The 8,155-nt window shown below is 42.6% G+C and overlaps 1 non-coding gene across 1 annotated transcript; it reads right to left on the bottom strand.

Moving 5' to 3' along the window:
- Window positions 1–3,569: 3,569 nt before the first annotated feature.
- Window positions 3,570–3,676, bottom strand: LOC129506108 (U6 spliceosomal RNA). The gene has a single exon (XR_008663699.1). It is a non-coding gene; the product is annotated as a U6 spliceosomal RNA (small nuclear RNA).
- Window positions 3,677–8,155: the final 4,479 nt, after the last annotated feature.

Raw genomic sequence — 8,155 nt, 5'->3', positions numbered from 1 at the left:
CATGCAAGCCTTTAGCTCGCTAACTCAGCTGTCACTAGGGTGCTCATTAGCGGTTCTGTTTCTTTTTCATATATAACCTTTATGCTCCGGTTGTGAAATGGGGAGAAAGATGCCAGCAAATTGAAATTTTGTAAATCAAACACTTTTGATTGCTCTGGGAGCTCACTATTTAAGAAATCCTATGGCAAATTCTTTTGAAAATTGAGCCATCAGCCTTTTATCTGTTTTAAAAATTCAAATTTTAGTATATAATCTTGCCTGAGGGAAGTGATTGCACTTGCATTATTAAAAAGATGCACAGAAAAGATGGGGCCTTTGGTGTTCCCCTCTTCTATTTAAACAGTGGTATGTAATCACAATTACATCGCAAGCAAGCAATTACACTAACTATTAATGAAAGGACCCTAGTCAAAAACTGTGCCCAAGGGAAGCTTCCACCTACAAGTCAGGGTTAATGGCCCAGCTATTGTTTTAATGGATTTTCAATGAGGTGTGAAGATGACAGGCCAATAAGGGTGAAGTTTTATGATGCAGCTAAACAAGCACAATTAGCCATTTGCCATTAGTATCTTGACCTTTCTGCTTCTATTTCTTTTCAACCCTGAGTGTTTATTAATTTCTGTTTAACGCAATTCATAGAGCTTTTGTTAACTCAGAGTAAAGGTGTCCCATCTCAGCTGCTTGTGTGGGAAGGGCATTAATAAAGCCGTGTATTAATAAGGCTTCAGTGGTGAGTCTGATGTTCATGGACTGTAATGAGCCACCTGTTTCTGGTCTCCTCATCTCTTCCCAGGCTCTCTGGCCCTTCAGATGCCCAGCGTGCACCCCTCCCCATGGCCAGTCTTGTCCTCTGGAGTCAGACCCCTGACCTGGGAGGTGTGGAGCTAGTGGTTCCAAGCTCAGCCTCAATGAGATCACCTGGGTTTGCTTCCCTGCCTTCACTACCCGTGAATCTTGGCAAGTCACTCCACCTTTACGTACGACCAGTGCCTAGCACCTGTGAGGGATCCAGTGTGCTCCGTCTTCTGAATCATTCTGAATGATTGAATCCTGAATCCACGTCTCTGATTCTGGACTAGAATTCTGAGCTGGAGTCCGGCCTAGGCCTCCCTTGACTTCACCCTAGCACTTTGGGGTACTCAAATCTTGCTCCTGACCTCTATTTCTCTGGCTGAATCCCTCTCAGGAAGGCTGCATAAACTGTTTTTTTTTTTCTTGTTTTGAAAATTTGTCTCTTAACCTAGGGGCTGGCAAACTATGGCCCGTGAGTCATGTCTGGCCTACTGCCTGCTTTTGTAAATAAAATTTTATTGGAACACAACCATGCTCATTTATTTACATATTGCCTATGACTGCTTTCCTGCAGCTGAGTAGTTGTGACAGAGGATTATAGCCCTCTAGTCTCAAACATCCACCATCGGGCCCTTTACTGGAAAAGCTTACCATTTCTTGTCTGGGTGGGTTGAATTAAGTCCTCCAAAAAAGATAAGTTGAAATCCCCAGTACCTCAGAATGAGGTCATACTTAAGAATTAGGGTCTTCACAGAGGTAACCAAGTTAAAATGAGGTCATTAGGGTTAGCCCTGTTTCAATATGACTGTTGACCTTATAAAAAAGGGAATTTTGGATACAGAGTATATTAATTATATTTTCTTATTTTCTGCATTCTTGATGCTGAGGCATCTGAAGCTTCAGTGACTGGGGTGAGGATGTCCTCCCAGGATTAGCTAACTCCTAGAGATAGCAAATGACTTGCACAGAGATGTGCCTTTTGTATGCAAACTAACCATTCCAAAGCCCAAACTCCAAACCGGCTCCTCTGTCAGGCTCTTGTACCCGGCCAGGTAATATTCCTAGTCACCTGGGGCCCAAGAACTAGACATCTAGGGACCATCCCCACAGCCCAGAGCTTGCAGACATCATTCTATTATATCTAATTTTAGACCTACTCAGCTGGCTTACCTTGCCTTCCTCATACCTTCCCGTGAAAACCAGGATGAGGACTCTGGGCCACACTTTCTCCTTCCTCTTTCTGCCTCCTGACCAACCCTGTGTGGCCTTGCATGGTATGCATGCCCCCTCCCCCTGGGAAGTAGGAGTCACAAACCTTCCTTTCAGTGGCAATCACCCCCTGATCTGTTGGTCTCATACTTGAATGAACACAAAATCCCAGGTGCGTGTTAGAACACAGAGAGACACATACAGAGAGAAAACAACGTGAAGACATAGAGAGGCGCCATGTGAACATGGAAGATTGGGGTGTTGGATCTATAAGCCAGAGAACACCTGAGGCCACAGGAAGCCAGGATAGAGGCCTGGAACAATTCCTTCTCCAGCACTTCAGGGGGACCATGACCCTGCCAACACCTTGATTTTAGCCTTCCAGACTCCAGCATGTGAAACAATTCAACTGCATTTTTTTAGGTCACTGAGTTTGTGGTACTTTGCTATGGTCGCCAAGGCAACTAAAATATCACCTAACAAATTGTTTTGTTTTCTTTATTCCTCATTGTTCTTTTACATAACGTATCTGTACGGTATCTTGTCATCATTGCAAGATGAGCCTCACACACGTTCCTGGGTGTGGGTATCATGAGGTGGTCGGGCCAGCGGGCAGTTCGTTTAACCTGGGACTGAGGCTCAGACACTTCAGGGGATCCCATGAGATCACCCCCCAGGCAGCAGGTGGGGAGGGCACTGGTGTTAACTGAGGGCTCCTTGTATGCATTCCTGTGATTTCAGGACACCCCCCCTCCCCCAATTAATCTGATGACAAGGAGCTGAGCAATTCTGCTAACAATCAGCTGTGGAGATAAAAAGGATGCTTTCTTACCTCACTTTCCCTTGTCTTTAGGTAGCTTTTTTTTTTTTAAAGATTTTAAAAATTTATTTGAGAGAGAGTGAGAGAGAGAGAGAGAGAGAGAGAGAGAGAGAGAGCATGAGTAGGGGGAGAGGCAGAGAGACCAGCAGACTCCCTGCTGAGCGGGGAGCCCCACATGGGGCTTGATTCCAGCATCCTGAGATCATGACCTGAGTCAAAGTCAGCACTAAACAGACTGAGCCACCAAGGCGCCCCCTTTACGTGGCTTCTGAAGGTACAACTGCATCAGGAGGTCAGAAACCTAAGACACTTCCTCACCTGGTTGGAGCCAGCATGCACCCACTGGACCATTCGGTGAAGGTCTTTCTTCAAAGGACAATGCTGAACTTAGCAGCGTGTGGCATGACAAGGTAGGAGAGCTCTAAGGGCCCCCTCTGTTGCTCCTGCCGGTTGTGGTGGGGGATCCAAGGAGGGAAGAGTGGGGGAGAGGTCTGGGGCTCTTCCAGGGTGTAACAGTGTGGTTAAAGCTGGAGCTGCTTCTGGTCAAGGCTTGTTCAGGATGCTGTGGATTCCCTGACCTCTGACACCAGGAGCCCATCCATCTCATGAGATTCTTTATTTTATCCAATAAATATTTTTCTAATGAAATATCACAATTTCATTACTCAGTGCCACACACTGGGTTTTGACTCATATTGTTTCCCCTGAGTTAATCCACGAAGGGTAGCAGTTCACTGGGAAAACTGAGCAAAATATGGAACGCTTCGTGAATTTGTGTGTCATCCTTGAACAGGGGCCATGCTAATCTTCTCTGTATTGCTCCAATTTCAGGATACGTGCTGCCCAAGTGAGCACTAATTTCATTTTTTTTTTCATCATGAGAAGTGGACTCTTTAATGCCTACCCCTGTTTCCCCCATCCTCCCACCCACCTCCCATCTGGTAATCATTAGTTTGTTCTCTAGAGAGAAAAGTCTTGTTTCTTGATTTGTCTCTCTTTCTCCTTTTTTCCTTTGCTTATTTTGTTTCTTAAATTCCACATATGAGTGAAATCATATGGTATTCATCTTTTCCTGACTTATTTTACTCAGCATTATACCCTTTAGCTCCATCCATGTTGTTGCAAATGGCAAGATTTCATTCTTTTTGATGGCTGAGTAATATTCCAGTGTGTGTGTGTGTGTGTGTGTGTGTGCGTGTGTGCGCGTGCGCCACATCTTCTTTATCCATTTGTCTATCAATGGACCCTAGGGTTGATTCCATAGTTTGGCTATTGTAAATAATGCTGCAGTAAACATAGGGATGCATGTTTTGAATTAGTGTTTTTGCTTTTTTTTTTTTTTAGGTAAACACCCAGTAGTTCAATTCCTAGATTATAGGGTAGCTCTATTTTTAATTTTTTGAGGAACCTCCATACTGTTTTCTATAATGGCTGCACTAGTGCATGAACCTTTTTTCTCCACATCCTCACCAACACTTGTTTCTTGTGTTTTTTATTTTAACCATTTTGACAGGTGTGAAAGGTTAACACATTGTAGTTTTGATTTGCATTTTCCTGATGATGAATGATGCTGAGCATCTTTTCAAGTGTCTGGTGGCCAGCTGTATATCTTCTTTGGAGAAATGACTGTTCGTGTCTTCTGCCTGTTTTTAAATTGGATTGTTTGTTTTTTGGGTGTTGAGTTTTGTCAGTTCTTTGTATGCTTCGGATACTAACCCTTTATCAGATATGTCATTTGCAAATATCCTCCAATTCAGTAGGTTGCCTTTTAGTTTTGTTGATTGTTTCCTTTGCTGTGCAGAAGCTTTTTACCTTGATGTAGTCCTAATAGTTTACTTTTGCTTTTATTTCTCTTGACTCAGGAGACATAGCTAGAAAAATGTTGCTATAGCTGATGTCAGAGAGATTGCTGCCTTTCCTCTCTTCAAGGATTTTTATGATTCAGGTCTGATCTGATCCATGAGCATGGAATATCTTTCCATTTCTTTGTGCCATCTTCAATTTCTCTCATCAGTTTTTTATAGTTTTCAGAGTACAGGTCTTTCATCCCTTTGGTTAAGTTTATTCCTAGATATTTCATTGGTTTTGGTGTAATTATAAATGGAATTGTTTTCTTAATTTCACTTTCTGTGGCTTCATTATTAGTATATAGGAATGCAGCAGATTCTGTACATTCATTTCGTATCCTGTGACTTTACTGAACTCATTAATTAGTGCTAATAGTTTTTTTGTGGAGTCTTTAGGGTTTTCTATGTAAAGTATCATGTCATCTGCTAATAATGAGTTTTACTACTTTCTTACCAGTTTGGACGCCTTTTATTTTTTTATGTTTGATTGCTATGGCTAGGACTTCTAGTACTGTGTTGAATAAAAGTAGTGAGAGTGGACATCCTTGTCTTGTTCCTGACCTTAGTGGAAAAGTTCTGTTTTTCCCCTCTGAGTATCATATTGCCTATGGGGTTTTCATATATGGCCTTTATCACATTGAGGCATGTTCCCACTTGACTTACTTTGCAGAGATTTTTTTGTTTTGTTTTGTTTTTTTAAGTCAAGAATGGAGGGCGCCGGGTGGCTCAGCAATTTAGCACCACCTTCGGCCCAGGTCATGATCCTGGAGACCTGGGATCGAGTCCCATGTCAGGCTCCCTGCATGGAGCCTGCTTCTCCCTCTGCCTGTGTCTCTGCCTCTCTCTTTCTCTGTTTCTCATGAGTAAATAAATAAAATCTTAAAAAAAAATAATCAAGAATGGGTGTTGTCCTTTGTCAAATGCTTCTTCTTCATCTATTGATATAATAGCATGTTTTTTTCATTTCTCTTACTAATGTGACATATCATGTTAATTGTTTTGTGAATATTAAAACACTCTTGCGATCTGGGAATAAATCCCACTTGGTTGTGGTGTATAACTTTTAAAGTATATTGTTAATTCAGTTTGCTAATATTTTTTTAAAGATTTTATTTATTAATGAGAGACAAAAGGAGAGAGAGAGAGAGAGAGAGAGAGAGAGAGAGAGAGAGAAGAACAGACACAGGCAGAGGGAGAAGCAGGCTCCATGCAGGGAACCCGACGTGGGACTCGATCCCCAGTCTCCAGGATGACTGAAGCTGAAGGAGGTGCTAAACCGCTGAGCCACCTGGGCTGCCCCGGTTTGCTAATATTTTGTTGTGGATTTCTGCGTCTATACTCTTTTTTTTATAATAAATTTATTTTTTATTGGTGTTCAATTTGCCAACATACAGAATAACACCCAGTGCTCATCCCGTCAAGTGCCCCCCTCAATGCCCGTCACCTATTCATACTCATGAGAGATATTGGCCTGTAGTTCTCTCTCTCTCTCTCTCTGGTGATGTCTTTACCTGTTTTTGGTATCAGGGTGGTACTCACCTCAGAATGAATTTGGAAGTTTTCCTTCCTATTGTATTTTTTGAAATAGTTTGAGAAGAATGAGCATTAACTCTTCTTTAGATGTTTGATGGAATTTGCCTGTGAAGCTATCTGGTCCTGGACTTTTGTTTGTTAGGAGTTTTTTGGTTGCTGATTCAATTTCATTGCTAGTGATAAGTCTGTTCAAATTTTCTGTCTTCCTGCTTTAGTTTTGATGGGCTGTTTGTTTCTAGGAATTTACCCATTTCTTCTAAGTTGTTCAATCTATTGGCATATAGGTTTTCATAATATTCTTGTTACAATTATTTGTATTTCTGTGGTGATGCTTGTTATCTCTCCTCTTTCATTAGTAATTTTATTTATTTGTGTCCTCTCTATTTTTTTTAATGAGTCTTACTAGAGGTTCATTGATTTTGTTGATCTTTTCAAAGAACCAGCTCCTGATTTCATTTATCTGTTCTATTGTTTTCTTAGTTTCCATATCATTTATTTCTGCTCTAATCTTTATTATTTTCTTCCTTCTCCTGATTTTGGGTTTTGTTTGTTTTTTCTTTTCCTAATTCCGTTAGGTGTAGATGAAGGGGTTTATTTGAGATTTTTCTTGCTTCTTCAGGTAGGCTTGTATTGCTCCCTCTGCATTGTATACTGCCCCTCTACTTTCGTTTCCCTTCATCCTTTTGTTCGCCTGCTATTGTCTGCTCACCTTCCAAGCTTGGCCTGGGATGTGGGCAGCCCTCCTGACCGGCATAGCCGGCTGCTCCCCGTGCTCTGCCCCAGTCCCTGGTAGGCAGAGTCCTGTTAGTACATGTCACACTACATTGTAGTGACTTATTTACAAGTTTACCTGCCTTATTAGACAGCCCAGGGGAAGGGACCCTGTTTTTACATTTACATTAATATCCTGGTTTACATTTAAATGTCTCTTCCCTTGCACAAGTCATCCTTGATGACTAAATGATTCAACCAATTGACCAAACTAGAAATCCTTTTAAGTTCACTAGTCTTTGCTAATGGCATCCCTCAGTCTAAACCAATGATGACTCTTGGATAGCCACAGAATTGTCAGAATTGTGTTAAAAGTTAAGGGATTAAAAAAAAATAAAAAAATAAAAGTTAAGGGATTCTTGTGCCCATGATCTCTGTAACTTTCTTGTTTGGTTGTGACAACGATTCTTCTGTGTGAGGGATATTTTGTAAAGTTATGCCCAGATTTTAGGGACCACAACTAGGGTTAGCCATTCCAGTAGGGATATCGTCTCTACTTTCTAGATGAGAACGTTGAATGTCAATGGGTCAGGTCTCCCAGCCAGTCAGGGATGATGATGGCTTAAAGTTGGTCCTCCTGGCTCTATAGTTCTTGTCATCACATAGGGCTGAGGTGGGGCGGGGTCCATTCCCTTGGCCTCTTTTGCCGGTAGATGTTGTTCAGAATATGACTCAGCATGTGATTCCTCTGTGTGGGCACGTGTGTATGTGCGTGACGGAGAGAAATAGCAAGGGCCCAGTGAACCCTCTCTCCTCAATGTGCTGAGTGTGGAAAGTGCTCAATGCCACTGGGTGTCACTAGCTGAAGTGGGGGAGGATAGAGGATAAGAGGAAGAAAAGTCAGAGTGTATCCTGGGTGACAGAAGAAGCAGGAAGTGAGAGAATAGAAGGAAAAGCCCAAAAGAGACGTAGCGACAGCCACCTCTACCCCTGCATCCCCTTCTTGTCTCCACCTCCACCCCAAGACAAGCTGAAGAAGGTGCTGCCGTACTGGCAACAGGGATGGTGGCTCCAAGGCTCCCCAGCCTGGTTCAGCCTTAGCAGGAAGCAGCAAGTATGAGCCAGGTCTTGCAGCTGCTCCAGGGCTGTGAGAAAACCTATGGGGAGGGGATGCCATCTGGTCAGGAGTCCCTGAAGCTGGGGTTGATGAGAGGCTGATGGAAGGGCTTGGGGAGCCAGGGCC

The sequence above is a fragment of the Nyctereutes procyonoides genome, unplaced genomic scaffold (assembly GCF_905146905.1).
Source record: "Nyctereutes procyonoides isolate TBG_1078 unplaced genomic scaffold, NYPRO_anot_genome, whole genome shotgun sequence".
Lineage (NCBI taxonomy): Eukaryota > Metazoa > Chordata > Mammalia > Carnivora > Canidae > Nyctereutes > Nyctereutes procyonoides.
Note: the sequence above shows the minus strand (reverse complement) of the source record. Positions and strands in the feature narration are given on the sequence as shown.